Source organism: Hylobates moloch, unplaced genomic scaffold, assembly GCF_009828535.3.
Source record: "Hylobates moloch isolate HMO894 unplaced genomic scaffold, HMol_V3 SCAFFOLD_13, whole genome shotgun sequence".
Lineage (NCBI taxonomy): Eukaryota > Metazoa > Chordata > Mammalia > Primates > Hylobatidae > Hylobates > Hylobates moloch.
Genome location: NW_026652288.1, coordinates 21,531,255 through 21,547,859, shown reverse-complemented (window position 1 = coordinate 21,547,859; position 16,605 = coordinate 21,531,255).

The window sequence follows — 16,605 nt, the reverse complement described above, 5'->3', positions numbered from 1 at the left end:
TTAAGATCCTGAATTCTGTTGTATTCACTATTTGCCCCAGTGAAATTTCTTATTATCTATATCATACATTTTAATTCACTCATTATTCTTTTAAATCACACTGCATTTAAATGATTTTTGAATATGCAATATATCTTACACGCAGCATGACTTGTGACAGAGTGCTTTTCTACACCTCAAAGGCAATACCCTTGTTTTTTAGCACAGTACTAGCACTCACTACATTTTAATAATAAAATTAAAACATCTCCAAGCAATAGAAATGCCCATTTTTGAAGTAATGTAAAAAGGCCAAAATCTTAGTTCTCAATTCCCTTCTTTGCCACTGGAGTCTATTAATTTGGCTGATTAGATTCTAAACATGCGCACCCATGTTTCTAAGGAAAAAAAACATGGAAAGAATTTGTAACCCTTTTAAAGAAAACATTCTACTTATTGATTCACTAAAATACTCCTTTTCCCAGAACACTTTCCCATGTTTGTTCTAAAGGAGAAACGCGGTACAAAGTCTTCAGGCAGAAATTAGAGAAAAATATGCTTCCACTGGGATCCATTGACTATACATTTGAATAATTCTGAAATGGGAAGAAAAGTGTTCATTATTATCCTAATGCTCAAGTGTTATGTTTCTTTCCGTCGGGGTTATAATAAGAGCTGTATCTTACGGGTCATGAAACAGTAGCCTGGGTCTCAGAAACAGGCTTTCACAGGCTCGAGGCTGCATGTCCTTGAGGTAGAATTAGAGAGATTTTACACTTGACATAAAGAGAAAAATCTGGGAAAGCCAATGGGTGTGGGTATTAAATGGGCAATATCCATCGAGCATTTTCTACGTCAGGCACAATCCCAATTGCTGAATATCCACTATATTATACAACCTACAAAAACGCTTGTGAGTTAGTTATTGTGCTCCTATTTTACAACTGAAGAAAATGTATCTTGATAGTTTCAGTTACTGGGACATGAATATGGTAGCTCATTATAAGCTGTGTTCTACAAACTGTCTTAACACAAACTTTCCAGTCTGTCTGACCCACTGACCAAGGTTTATTCATCCCTTAGTTCACTTTCCTATTTGCATCTCTTCTCAGAAGTGCTGTAACTCATCTGCATACTTGAAGTATTTAATCTCTTACTGTAATGGAACTGACTCAGAAACACAATGTACCTAACTTTTGTAATTTTTAATTTTGATATAATTTCAAACTTACAGAAAAGTTGCAATTTGTTACCATCAGGGAAAACTGGGTGAAGAATATGCAAGATCTGGCTGTATTATTTCTTAAAATTGCATATGCATCTGCAACGCTTTCAAAATTAAAAGATTTTTAGAGTGATACATATATCCTCTGTATGTACATCTAACCCACAATCTACATTCAAATATTATCAATTTCACATATATTCTATGTATGGCTTTAAAATGTGTATATTTAATATGTATATATTATACACATCTATGTATGACATTTAAAACTTTTAATATATACATATATTTAATATATGTAATAACTTTTAAAAATACATATATAATATATACATGATATATACATATAAACTTAATATGTGCATGTATATGTATTCTGATAAAAAATTGTATAAGGAGCTCATTTATAGCTTTTCATCAGATTGATCAGTCTTTTATATTCTGACCCACTGGTTTTATTCTCTATCCTTGTCTCCCATATGTATATTATTTCTAATCTGATTGACAGTAAGTTCAAAACACCATGTCTATTTACTTCTAAATACTTCAGTATCTGCAAACAATAAAAAGATATTCTTAAATAACCATGGTACAGTTATCAAACTCAGAAAACTAAGAATTGATGCAATACTCTTATCTAACTCACAGTCTACATTAAAATATCAATTTCACTATTGATCTTTATTGATCTTCTTAATTATGTTTCTCTAGTCACAGCCTAATCCAGGATTATACATGACTTTTACTTAGTTTTCTTTAATCTGGGACAGTTACGTAGCTTTTTTTTTTTTGACCTGGGCTATTTGACAAACACATGTCAATTATTTAGTAGAATTGCTCTTGGTTTTGGTCTGATATTTACTTGCAATGAGATTTGGATTATACATTTTGACAGAAGTACAACATAAGTGAATTTGTGTCTATCTAAATATGACACAGTAGTAGGTACGTGATGTTCATTCATCCCTATATTGGTGATATTAGTTTTAATCACTTGGTTAATTGGTGTCCTTCACTATAAGATCACTATTTTCCCTGTGTAATTAATGTAATGTATGAAGAGATATTAATTTGTGGTTGAGATGATGTAAATACATCTGTCTCTCATCAAACTCATACGCTAATTTTAGCATCAATTACTAATTTTCTAATTCCATCCTTTCTTCTATAACTATTAGATTGACAGCACTCCACTGTAAGAAAACATTTTTCCTTCTTCATTTATTATTCAGTTATTTATTCATATTTTTATGGACTCAGGAATTGTTGTTTTATTCATTAGATTATAACCCATTACTAGCATTATTTTGAGGGCCTAATTGTCTCAGATTTAATCAATGCAAGTCCCTACGAGCTGGCTCCTGTTTCCTCTTAACATGCCCAGGATTCTTCAAGTGTCTGTCACTTTCTGGTTCAAGAAGTTAATGTGCACTGTCTTTTAATGGGCTCTGTCAGACTTCCTCTAGTTACCCTGGAAATACCATCTCTCTATTGCCCTCTTGTCTCAGTTTGTTACTTAATGGACACTTTGGAAAAGCACCCACCCCCTGAACTAGTCTCTCTCTCAGTATTTGAATTTAAATATATTCCCAGGTGATTAAATCATGTGAAACGGCAGGCTAGTTACCGAATCAAATCTTCTCTGTTCTGTGTGCACTCTAAAAATGGGAATGTCAGCATTTGGACAGTTCCTCAAATGTCTAACATGTCCCTTGCTTCCATAGCCTCCCCTGGTGACAGATGTGGTGCTGTTTGGCTGAGAAATGAGTTATGAAATGAGAAATGAGTGGAGTAGAGCCTGCACACCTCCAGCAACATACAGAAAGAAACTTGAGCAGCTTCAGATGACAACATCGTAAAGCCAAAGTGTTAAGAAGGTCCCAAGGGCTCCCACACAACCAGTCACTGATTTAAGGGCAGTAAGAAAAGTGTATCCTGATATCTGACATTTGTCTCTTAATCACTATGACTTTAGGAAAGTCATTCAACATCTCTGATTTTCAGGTTTTTTTATTTTTTATTTTAAGATTATGATTATGATTATTATTATTTGTTGAGACAGAGTCTCACTCAGTATCCCAAGCCGGAGTTCAGTGGCGTGATCTTGGTTCACTGCAACCTCTGCCTCCCGGGCTCAAGTGATTCTCATGCCTCAGCCTACTGAGTAGCTGGGACTGCAGGCACGCACCACCACGCCCAGCTAATTTTTTGTATTTTAGTGGACACGGGGTTTCACCATGTTGCCCAGGTTGGTCTCAAACTCCTGAGATCAGGTGATCCACCCGCCTCAGCCTCCCAAAGTGCTGAGATTACAGGAGTGAGCCAACACGCCCAGCTTTCAGTTTTTTCATCTGCAAAAAAATGGAAATATGACACTGCCCTGTCAAATTTAAAGAGGTTTTAATGGGAATGTGATTCTAAAGATAAATAGTATCTTGCTAAAACACATGTTCAATTATTTGAGTTTCTGTTAATATTCGTTTTGCTGAGTTAAATGTACAACATGCACATTGTGTAGGCTTGTCTAGAAAAATGTGCAACAAAATGGCATAGCTATCAAATGTATTTAACTTGCAAAAATGTATCAATTTCTTTATATGACAGAGGAGATCGCCACAATGATATATAGAATAAAACTATGTCAGCATCTCTTCCAGCACCCAGAACCCAGTGTTTTAAGACTGCAGCCAGAAGAGGAACTCGGCACTACTGTGCTTCATGATTATTGTTCTGCCTCCTGGCTGTTTATCTACAACTGTTTTCATCATGAGAAGAGTTGACTGGAATTGGATTCTCACAGGCCAATATAAAGGAAGCTTATTGAATAGAATTCAGTACCTGATGCCTCAGACATTGATGCTATCCACCTTGTCCAGGATACATCATACACATGGTGGCCAGGATGGAAGGGGTGGTTTTACTCGGTCATTGTAGCAGGGGCCATATAACCTATGCAGTAACAACTTTTTGGATGTACTTTTCTCACAAGGAAACAGAGCACAAATGGAGCATTATGGTGTGTGAAAAACATCAGGGTGTCACTCTATGTTGGTTCATCAGCATAGAAAAATGTTTCCCAGAAGACAAACAGATAGAATCCACTATCCTGCCAAGCTCCTTGGCTCTGATTTGTGCCTTATTTTAATTATCTCCTCTCTCACAACTCTCTTCTTGAAACTGAAATAACTTTACTGCTGGATATTGCACCATCAGGTTAGTTGATTATGAATTGTTGATAACACAGCAATGGGAGGACCAATAACAAATGCATTTACCATGCCTACTAAATATTTCCTGTTGGATGTAACCAGCTATCTCAATGCATGCCATATAGCAGGTGCCCAATAGATACAAGATTATTTTATCTCTTTAATACATCTGGTTTGACATATGTGCCTTAACTAAGATGATGTTTTCTAGAATCTGAAAAAAAGTCAAGTCAGCAGAAATAATTTGATTCTGATACAGTATGGGTTTCCTGAATTGATCTAGTGATGTGAATTAAGCAAGTCAGAATTCTGAAAATTATTTTCTACAGCCAACTACTTACTGCAAAATGTTGTTGACAATCTCATTAAATGAAACAAAGATTCCCTAAAGGTGCATTGAAGGATTCCTGCTATCTGACCTCAATTGTGAGCAGCAGAAGTAAAACATAGCTGTAATTCATTTGCTACATATTCCAAGCTAATGAGAATAATGACCAAAAGGAAGTATTGAAGTCAAGCAGCATGCCAATGGCAAAGTTCCAGGGCAACATGTATCCCCATCACTAGATTAGTCTCGAACCATAAAGAGCCATATATAAACTCTGGAAGCTAATAAGCTATCCACCTTTTACCTCAAACATCATTAATCCCTCGGTTTTATCCACTTTTAAGAACAGCATTTGAAATAGAATGCCTGCAGTAAGAAAGCACATGTTTGTCTATATAAGGTAGAAAATAATATGTTGATGCAAATTTTTATTAAATTATTAATGTTAATAACATGTGAATGATACAAAGTAATAACATTCATATTTTTGCAATGTCAAGCAAAGTTTTTTCCATAAATGAACCTGCTACTCAAGGATATAATCTTCACCTTTATGATCTTCTTTCATTAGTAAAAATAAATATATGTATAAAGTGTTAACATTGTTATACATAGTTACATGTGAGGGAATGTGACATATCATATAATGAATGATTTGTCAACATTAGATTTAAATCTCTCTACTAATGGTGATATGGTGAGCTAAATCTTTTTCATGATATGTAGGTCAGTGCCCATAATGTTTAAAGTCAAAGCAATGTATCAAAGTATAATTGAAGAAACTAAGTTTAGTCGTTTATTACCAATACATTGAAGACTTATAAAAAATAACATCTTTGTGAAAGCAGAATAACATCACTTTTGCTTTATTCCGTTTCTGTTTAAGATTTCTAAGCTTACAGCTAATTCATTGCAGCTGATTTTTGTGCAAATTATATCTATTTTTAGATATTTCCATCAAGCTGCAATGAGACTTTATATTGGGGAAGTGATGATTTAAACAGTATACATATATATATATACACACACACACATATATATACATGTATATATGTGTACATATATGTATACATACATATGTATGTATACATATATAAAATTTCCAAATATAACCTAAATTTGCTAATTTTTATGCAAGTGCTAACAGTAACTAATGTGTTTTATCTGTGTTTACCATTCTGCCATTTAAATGAAGAAGGCATATTTTTGCTCTCCATAAGAAAATGGGCATGAGGCCGGGCGCGGTGGCTCAAGCCTGTAATCCCAGCACTTTGGGAGGCCGAGGCGGGCGGATCACGAGGTCAGGAGATCGAGACCATCTTGGCTAACACGGTGAAACCCCGTCTCTACTAAAAAATACAAAAAATTAGCCGGGCGTGTTGGCGGGCGCCTGTACTCCCAGCTACTCGGGACGCTGAGGCAGGAGAATGGCGTGAACCCAGGAGGCGGAGCTTGCAGTGAGCCAAGAGCGCGCCACTGCACTCCAGCCTGGGTGACAGAGCGAGACTCCGTCTCAAAAAAAAAAAAAAAAAAAAAAAAAGAAAATGGGCATGAATGTAGTTTTTCTGTCCTTACCCAAGGCTTTTTAGTTGGAAAGGGTAAATGTCTTCAGGCATTCTCTTAATTAAAAAAAAAAAAAATCTGCTTTCCACAAATGCCAAAAAGCCGTATCAGTGGCAAGGTAGTCTTGATGATCCTTGGAAAAGCTGAGATTTAATTCTTGGCAATGGGAGGAAGGTCATGCTAGAGTTACCCTTTTCATGTAGAAATACAAACAACAAGGGTAGAGCAACCAATGCAGTTTCCAGTAAGCACTGCAATATTCAAACATTGAAGGCTCAACACTATCAAACTGAAGTACTCGTGTTCCCATAACCAAATATTGTCATTAAGCTTTAAGGCTTAACATTGAGATAACATACATGGAACATATGCATTCCTGAGAATGGATTATAGTGCATAGATAAGAAAAATACATTCTACTTAAGTGCCAAGATGATAATGAACATTTGGGACTTAGAATAGCTTTGAATCAGAGAGCTAAAGATGTATTGTCTCCCAATGGTGCCTTTGCTTCTGTCTTGCTTTTCCACACTAGTGCGTTATTCACACAGAAGCCAGATAAACCATTTTAAGACAAGAGTCAGTGCATGTCATTACCTTTGCTTTGGAATTTTTTTATGAGTGATTTCTTCTGCATGGGACACTCTTCCCAAGTCACTCATGGAGTCTACCCTCTCATGCCATTCTAGTCTCTGCTCTGATGTCACCTCCTTTAAAAGGCTGTCCCAGAACACCTTAAGAGCAAATATACCTCTCTGTTTACTCTGATTTATTTTTCTTAGCACTTTTCAGTTCCAGATACTTTTTAGTATTTGTTTGCTTATTTGCATGAAAATAAGCACTTTGTCCATCTTGGTCACTGTATTCCCGAACCCAGAACAGGAGCTAGCACATCCTGGATAATTAATAAAAATTTGTTGAATAAATGAATAAATAGACGGTCACAATAGACTGATCTGAAAACATAAAACTCGCTAATGGCCCAAGTCAATCTAAAGTTGAAACAGTTCATGAATGCTTGGGTTTGAGAGACAATTAGAAAATACTTCCAATTTGTTAGACCGGTTCATGCTACTAATGAAATAAAAATCTCTGCAAACTTTTCTTTTCCCTAGTCATCCTTTTCAGTGTATTTTTTAAAAGAAAACAAAGAGCATAAATATGTGAAGACCAGAACTATCTCATGAAAAATAACTAACTTTTCAAGGGTTTTTTTCCCCTGTTGTTGCTGTTTATTGTTTGCTTTTCTGTTTTCATGGTTTCCTTCCCATTCCTGAGTCAGAATGCGTTTATAACAGAAGTACATTTGTGAACATTGAGTTTCTTTTCCTAAGGATTACTTGCATTTTGAACGTGATCTCTTACTGCAGAAAAGAAAGATTTTCTTCCTTGTCAAAGAATTCCTTGTCATAATTAGACAGCAATCTTCTTGTATATTTCATTCCTCCCTGTATATCCCCTTGTTGGAGCACACTGCCTCACATAGAATCCTTGCTCAAGAAATACGAGCTTTTGATGTTGTTGAATGAATTATTCAAGACTTAGGTGCAAGGCATATATGCTAGCAGTTTCTGGGATGAGAAGAGGAGAAGGAGGGAGAACCTGGAAAAACACCTTGCCACCGACACAATGTAGGGCCATGAAAACTCATGAGGTCAAAAAATTTTGACTCCAGAAGTACAAGGGGAGGGGAGTTTCAGGGTTCAAGGGAATTCTTAAAGTAAGGTACTTTCTAGGCATCAACATAAATGCCTGCAAAATTGGAGGTTTCAGTATTGAGATTCGGCCTCATTGGAAAAGATATTCTTTGAAGGAAGCCAGAAGAAACAGCTTCATATAAAGAATATAAACTATACAGAATGAGGGAAGACAAAGAACAAGAAACTTTATTCATGAGTATCAGGTCCAAAGATAAGGCTATTCCATGTTTGGAAGAAATGAGAGTTTCAGATTAGGCTTGGCCATGGCAGTGAGATAATGGATGATGGAAAGATGATGGGTTTCCTAGAAAGTGGCACTAGAGATCTGAAGAAGGGAGAGGCCAGACTGTTTTAAAGGCCTGTGCATGGCAGACTTAGCCACAGTTCGGTAGTTAGTACCTGTTTGACCCACAAGTTGGGAAGAACATATATAAAACATGGACTGCGTGAGTCTCAGAACCCTAGGCGCTCCATCTGTGGCCATGGAAAGTATTCTATTAACAAGCAGAAGACTGGGGATATCTGGAGAAGAGTCTAGATCTGAAAAAGAAGGCCTAGACAAGCAGATCTGGAAACATAGGTTGGGAGTTAAGAAAGTTTATATTAAAAACAAATAGCTGGGCATCGTGGCTCACACCTGTAATCCCAGAAATTTGGGAGGCCGAGGTGGGTGCATCACTTGAGGTCAGGAATTCGAGACCAGCCTGACCAACATGATGAAACACCAGCTCGACTACAAATACAAAAATCAGCCAGGTGTGGTAGTGCATGCCTGTAATCCCAGCTGCTTGGGAGGCTGAGGCATGAGCATTACCTGAACCCTGGAGGCAGAGGTTACAATGAGCCGAAATCGTGCCACAGCACTCCAGCCCATGCAACAGAGCAAGATCCTGTCTCAGTAATAAATATCCCAATAAAACTATAGAGCAGAGCTGCCCAATATACCTTTCCCAATGAAGCAAATATTCTATATCTGTATTCACCACATGTGACTGGTGTAATAGCCACATGTGGTTAGTGGCTACCACATGGAACAGCACGGCTATGGTGACTTTAGGTCCATGAGCTGATTAGACAGACCACATCTGGGGTATGAATGGGGCAAAGCATTGCAGGATTGGTTAGGAGTATGCTTTAATTTTCAACAATACATATGTGTTTACCCATATTAGTCTTATTTTATGTCTAGGTTAATCTGGGAACTTGGAAGGAGCTAAGCCTTTAGGGACACCATTGCATAAGTGTTTTGGAGATATGGGGGGGAGTCAGAAGGGGGAAATGGTAACCAACAACACACTAGACTATGAGCTCTCTGAAATCAGAAACTTTGGTTTGGTTTCATTTTTGTTTTTCACTGCTATATTTGCAGCATCTAGAAGCTAGGCACTTAATCGATCTTTATTTAAATAATGAACGAAAAGGCATTGTGTCTGATATCCAGCATCAATGAATTGGTGGAGATGGAGTGTTGGAATCTGTGATGACTTTTGTTGGCCCTACAAAAACTTGGACCACCAACGGGGGCATCAGTTTCCTCTTTGCATAAACTTAATTCTGGTTACTCTGGTAATTTATTATTACTGAGGAAAAATAACAATAATTGTTATTGCCATTTGCAGCATGGGGAAGATTTGACAATCTTGACAAGATTGATAAAGGAGGGCTTGCTTTCAAAGGAATAATATGCTTCCTTACCTACTTTACAGAGGTGTAGTGAGAATTTATAAATATTTGGTCCTTAAATGCTCATAAAATTCCTTGTTAAATGCCGCCAGACTCTGTCACAGAAGATGATTCTTTGAATGTTCAGTGGATGTCAGCAAAGAGGCAGATACTCACTGTGGAAAGGTCATTTGTACTTTTTGTGTGTTTTTTTAATGTTCATTTCCTTTTTTCTGACTATAAAAAAAGTGGATGTTAATTAAAAAGAGAAACATTTTAAAGCAGAAAAGTTTCATGGGAAAATAAACAGAAACTTCAAATCAATTCCATACAATTTATATATGGATATGTATCTATAATCTGTATCTTCGTATCTCCAGGTCTCTACAGACTCATACACACATTCACATGAATTTTTAACATTTTGTTCTATTTTCTATGAGTATTTTTGAGTGTTTTGTGTGCATTAAACAAAACAAAAATGTTTAACAGTTTTGTATCCCACTCTTTTGCCTGTTATCATGATGGTGGATAATCTTCTAAAACACGATAATTAGTTAGTGCACATCAATTCCTTATAGGAATATTCTATATTTTCCAAATATCTATTCTTGGAAATTTGGGTTGTTTTTATTTTTCGCACTCTGATAAATTTTGATGCAATAATCATCATTTTACACTGGTATTTGTCCGTCTCTCTTCTTTCTCAAATTTTAGATAAATTTCTAAAAAGTGAAACTGTTGGAGCAAAGGGTAAATTTCTATTAAGGTTTTTGGTAAATTTTGCAAACCGTTATAGAGTAAGGTTACCCCATTCACACTGTCATTAAAAACGTATAAAACTGTTATAAAAGTCATTCCTTCTAGTATTGAATTATATTTTAAAAATCTATTGCAATGTGATGAGTGAAAACTCGATATTGCTTTAATTTGCATTACTGATTACTTGTAATGCTGATCTTTTCAACACATTTTCTGGCCTCTGTAAATTGTTCATATTGAATGCTCACTTCTATATTGAGGCATTTTTGCAAAATTCTTAAGAACTTTTTACAAGGTGAAAATATACACTACAAAAATGTCTTCGTTTACTCTTTGCTTCATACATTTATTTTTGTTTTTAATCAATACATTATGAATCATATATCTAATACAGTGATCTTTGTATGTTTTCCATTGGTTTATTTTTTGTCTTTAAATTTTCTTGTACAAAAAAATTATTTGTCACTGTAAAATACTGAAAAACAAGAATAAAGCAGAAATCCACCTGGACCTTCATTTAATTCTTCTTCCCATACCCACCTCCAAAAAATATATTTTTGTTGGCTCTTAAGGTATCATTGCAGATATGATCTACATATTTAAAAATTTGCATTTACAATGCATATTTCTTTTTACATTTTAAAATAATTTTAATCATATATCTACTTTGCAACTTATATTTTACCAAACTTATGTCTTGGATATCTTTTGGCTGACTTATATTTTGAAAACCTATGGTCTATACACATACACACACACACGCAAGTATTTTTGGTAGATTTTTTGGAGGCTATCTTTAATTGCACAGGAAAAAATCTAATGTTATTACTAGCTTATATACATAACAATTTTTTTCAACATTTTATCCTGAATAATTAACTGATTCCCCACTGGTGTGTGCTGCTGTCTTTTCATACTTAGATTTGAATAAGCTCTGTATTGTAGTTTAAGGCTAACTAACATATTCAGTCAACATGTGTTTTAATTGTTGAACCAATTCAACCATCTTTTAGTTGTAGTTTTGTAATTACATATCCATAAAAACTTCGGTAATTTTTTTTATCACTCGTTGTTGCTTTCTGTTTTAAAATTATCCGTGTTTTCGTCCAACTACACTTTCAAACCGCTTTTTCAAGCCTCCCTTGTCCCTGTCAGAACAAATGAAACAATCTAATTTAAATCTTGATTGAGATTATCTTAAATCTCTATATTGATTTAGGAAGACATTCATTCTACAATGTTTGATATTCCCATCTGTAAATATGGCATATATCTCATGTTTTATATGCCTAGTAATTTTTTCTTTAATTTCCATAAGTTATCCACATTTCTTATCAAGTTGTTTCGTGTATTCTATGTCTTGTTGCATTATGAATAGCATATTTTTCATTCCATTGTCCAATTTTTTATTGCTGGTATATTGAAAAGGTTTCGATTTACTTCATAATAATTTGAATCATATTTCAGGTAATTATCTTGTGTTTCCACAGAAACAAGTCATATATATTGATACTTGTCTTCTCATTACCAATAGCTGAAGATTTTATGTGTTTAAGTCTCTTTATCTTGATCAGTGTTTAAAACGACATGAGATAGTAATAGGGATATTAGGCAATTTTCTTATAAGCATCATTGAAGTTTAAATGCCTTCAGTATTTTCCAGTAACCATGATATTATCCTTAATAACTGAGAATTAACATCATGTAAGTTTAAAATAGATGTCATGTCGAAAATTACATCTATCCATGCTCTTTTTAAAAATAATTTATTTCCTAATATCAATAATGAAATAATCCTACTTGGCTGTTATAAATTATTCTACTAACGTACTGTTTGTAAATAATTTATGTAGAATTTTTGCAACTGCATTCATAAGTTTTATTGGTCTATAAGGTATATTAATTACAGTTTGCTTTTTCAGTGATTTTAGCTTCCTAATTTGTTAATCTTTCTGTATTTTGCAAGTAGTCAAATATTTTACATGAAATTAGGGTTACTTTATAAAATAATAATCTAAAAAAATTCTTAGCAAAGCTGTCTGACCCTAATAAGTCTTTAATTATTTTTCATTCTTTCTAATAGATATTAGACATTTTTGTTTTCTAACATTTCCTGAATCACTTTTTTATCATTTAAGAAATTCCTGTAAAACTAACATTTTCATCAAGGTTCTTGTATTCATTAGCCTAGATTTTTATATAATAGTTTTTACTACTTTTTAATGATCACTGTATCTGTTGAAATATAGCTTTTCATTCTAATGGTATATATCGATGGGTTTGCTACATTTTTCTTAATGAAAACAGCAAGCTATGTGTCTAATTCATTATACTCTTTATTATTTCACAGAATCATCTCTTCAACTTATTTTTCAAATGTCCTTTCTGCATATATCAAGTCAACTAATTTTGGTATTTTTTCTTACCCTGATGCCCCTTAGGCTTGTTGTGTTATTTCATGGAAGTGAACCTCTTAGATTAGTGACATTTATGTTTGTTAATGAATAATAAAAGCATTTAGGGCTGTACATTTGCCTCTGAGCATAGCTTTGGAAATATTGTACAAATTTTGATAAAAAGAATTTTTATGATAGCTGCATGGTAACTGAAGAGTTTCTCCCTCATTTATCCAAGAGTTATTCATAATAAACACTGCATTTTTTTCTGCATTTGTTTTCTTCATTAAACTTTTATTTATACTTTCCAGTAATAGGCCTCAGTGGCATTGAGGCCAGAGAGACTTTTATGTTCATTTTCATATTTTTGTAACATTGTAGTGTTTTATCTCTGGTCTAAAAAGTGATTGTAAAAGTGACTATTTCGAGGGAAATTTATAGCACTAAATGCCCACAAGAGAAAGCAGGAAAGATCCAAAATTGACACCCTAACATCACAATTAAAAGAACTAGAAAAGCAAGAGCAAACACATTCAAAAGCTAGCAGAAGGCTAGAAATAACTAAAATCAGAGCAGAACTGAAGGAAATAGAGACACAAAAAACCCTTCAAAAAATTAATGAATCCAGGAGCTGGTTTTTTGAAAAGATCAACAAAATTGATGGACCGCTAGCAAGACTAATAAAGAAGAAAAGAGAGAAGAATCAAATAGATGCAATAAAAAACGAAAAAGGGGATATCACCACCGATCCCACAGAAATACAATCTACCATCAGAGAATACTACAAACACCTCTATGCAAATAAGCTAGAAAATCTAGAAGAAATGGATAAATTCCTCGACAAATACACCCTCCCAAGACTAAACCAGGAAGAAGTTGAATCTCTGAATAGACCAATAACAGCTTCTGAAATTGTGGCAATAATCAATAGCTTACCAACCAAAAAGAGTCCAGGACCTGATGGATTCACAGCTGAATTCTACCAGAGGTACAAGGAGGAACTGGTACCATTCCTTCTGAAAGTATTCCAATCAATAGAAAAAGAGGGAATCCTCCCTAACACATTTTATGAAGCCAGCATCATCCTGATACCAAAACCTGGCAGAGACATAACCAAAAAAGAGAATTTCAGACCAATATCCTTGATGAACATTGATGCAAAAATCCTCAATAAAATACTGGCAAACCGAATCCAGCAGCACATCAAAAAGCTTATCCACCATGATCAAGTGGGCTTCATCCCTGGGATGCAAGGCTGGTTCAACATACGCAAATCAATAAATGTAATCCAGCATATAAACAGAACCAAAGACAAAAACCACATGATTATCTCAATAGATGCAGAAAAGGCCTTTGACAAAATTCAACATCTCTTCATGCTAAAAACTCTCAATAAATTAGGTATTGATGGGACGTATCTCAAAATAATAAGAGCTATCTATGACAAACCCACAGCCAATATCATACTGAATGGGCAAAAACTGGAAGCATTCCCTCTGAAAACTGGCACAAGACAGGGATGCCCTCTCTCACCGCTCCTTTTCAACATAGTGCTGGAAGTTCTGGCCAGAGCAATCAGGCAGGAGAAGGAAATAAAGGGTATTCAATTAGGAAAAGAGGAAGTCAAATTGTCCCTGTTTGCAGATGACATGATTGTATATCTAGAAAACCCCATTGTCTCAGCCCGAAATCTCCTTAAGCTGATTAGCAACTTCAGCAAAGTCTCAGGATACAAAATTAATGTACAAAAATCACAAGCATTCTTGTACACCAATAACAGACAAACAGAGAGCCAAATCATGAGCGAACTCCCATTCACAATTGCTTCAAAGAGAATAAAATACCTAGGAATCCAACTTACAAGGGATGTGAAGGACCTCTTCAAGGAGAACTACAAACCACTGCTCAATGAAATAAAAGAGGATACAAACAAATGGAAGAACATTCCATGCTCATGGGTTGGAAGAATCAATATCGTGAAAATGGCCATCCTGCCCAAGGTAATTTATAGATTCAATGCCATCCCCATCAAGCTACCAATGACTTTCTTCACAGAATTGGAAAAAACTACTTTAAAGTTCATATGGAACCAAAAAAGAGCCCGCATCGCCAAGTCAATCCTAAGCCAAAAGAACAAAGCTGGAGGCATCACGCTACCTGACTTCAAACTATACTACAAGGCTACAGTAACCAAAACAGCATGGTACTGGTACCACAACAGAGACATAGATCAATGGAACAGAACAGAGCCCTCAGAAATGATGCCGCATAGCTACAACTATCTGATCTTTGACAAACCTGACAAAAACAAGAAATGGGGAAAGGATTCCCTATTTAATAAATGGTGCTGGGAAAACTGGCTAGCCATATGTAGAAAGCTGAAACTGGATCCCTTCCTTACACCTTATACAAAAATTAATTCAAGATGGATTAAAGACTTATATGTTAGACCTAAAACCATTAAAATCCTACAAGAAAACCTAGGCAATACCATTCAGGACATAGGCGTGGGCAAGGACTTCATGTCTAAAACACCAAAAGCAATGGCAACAAAAGCCAAAATCGACAAATGGGATCTCATTAAACTAAAGAGCTTCTGCACAGCAAAAGAAACTATCATCAGAGTGAACAGGCAACCTACAGAATGGGAGAAAATTTTTGCAACCTACTCATCTGACAAAGGGCTAATATCCAGAATCTACAATGAACTCAAACAAATTTACAAGAAAAAAACAAACAACCCCATCAAAAAGTGGGCAGAGGACATGAACAGACACTTCTCAAAAGAAGACATTTATGCAGCCGAAAAACACATGAAGAAATGCTCATCATCACTGGCCATCAGAGAAATGCAAATCAAAACCACAGTGAGATACCATCTTACACCAGTTAGAATGGCCATCATTAAAAAATCAGGAAACAACAGGTGCTGGAGAGGATGTGGAGAAATAGGAACACTTTTACACTGTTGGTGGGACTGTAAACTAGTTCAACCATTGTGGAAGTCAGTGTGGCGATTCCTCAGGGATCTAGAACTAGAAATACCATTTGACCCAGCCATCCCATTACTGGGTATATACCCAAAGGACTATAAATCATGCTGCTATAAAGACACATGCACACGTATGTTTATTGCGGCACTATTCGCAATAGCAAAGAGTTGGAACCAACCCAAATGTCCAACAACGATAGACTGGATTAAGAAAATGTGGCACATATACACCATGGAATACTATGCAGCCATAAAAAATGATGAGTTCGTGTCCTTTGTAGGGACATGGATGAAACTGGAAAACATCATTCTCAGTAAACTATCGCAAGGACAGAAAACCAAACACCGCATGTTCTCACTCATAGGTGGGAATTGAACAATGAGAACTCATGGACACAGGAAGGGGAACATCACACTCCGGGGACTGTTGTGGGGTGGGGGGAGGGGGGAGGGACAGCATTAGGAGATACACCTAATGCTAAAGGACGAGTTAATGGGTGCAGGAAATCAACATGGCACATGGATACATATGTAACAAACATGCACATTGTCACATTGTGCACATGTACCCTAAAACCCTAAAGTATAATAAAAAAGAAAAAAAAAAAAAAAAAAAAAAGTGACTATTTCATCAGTCCATAAAAAGATATACTCTGTGATTATAGGGCATATATTTCTGTATAACGACTTTAACTGTACTTTCATAACAATTGTGTTCTGTCTATAAAACTCCAATTTTAAAATATTTTATTCTTTTCTAGTATATGAATTTATTTCTTTTAATAC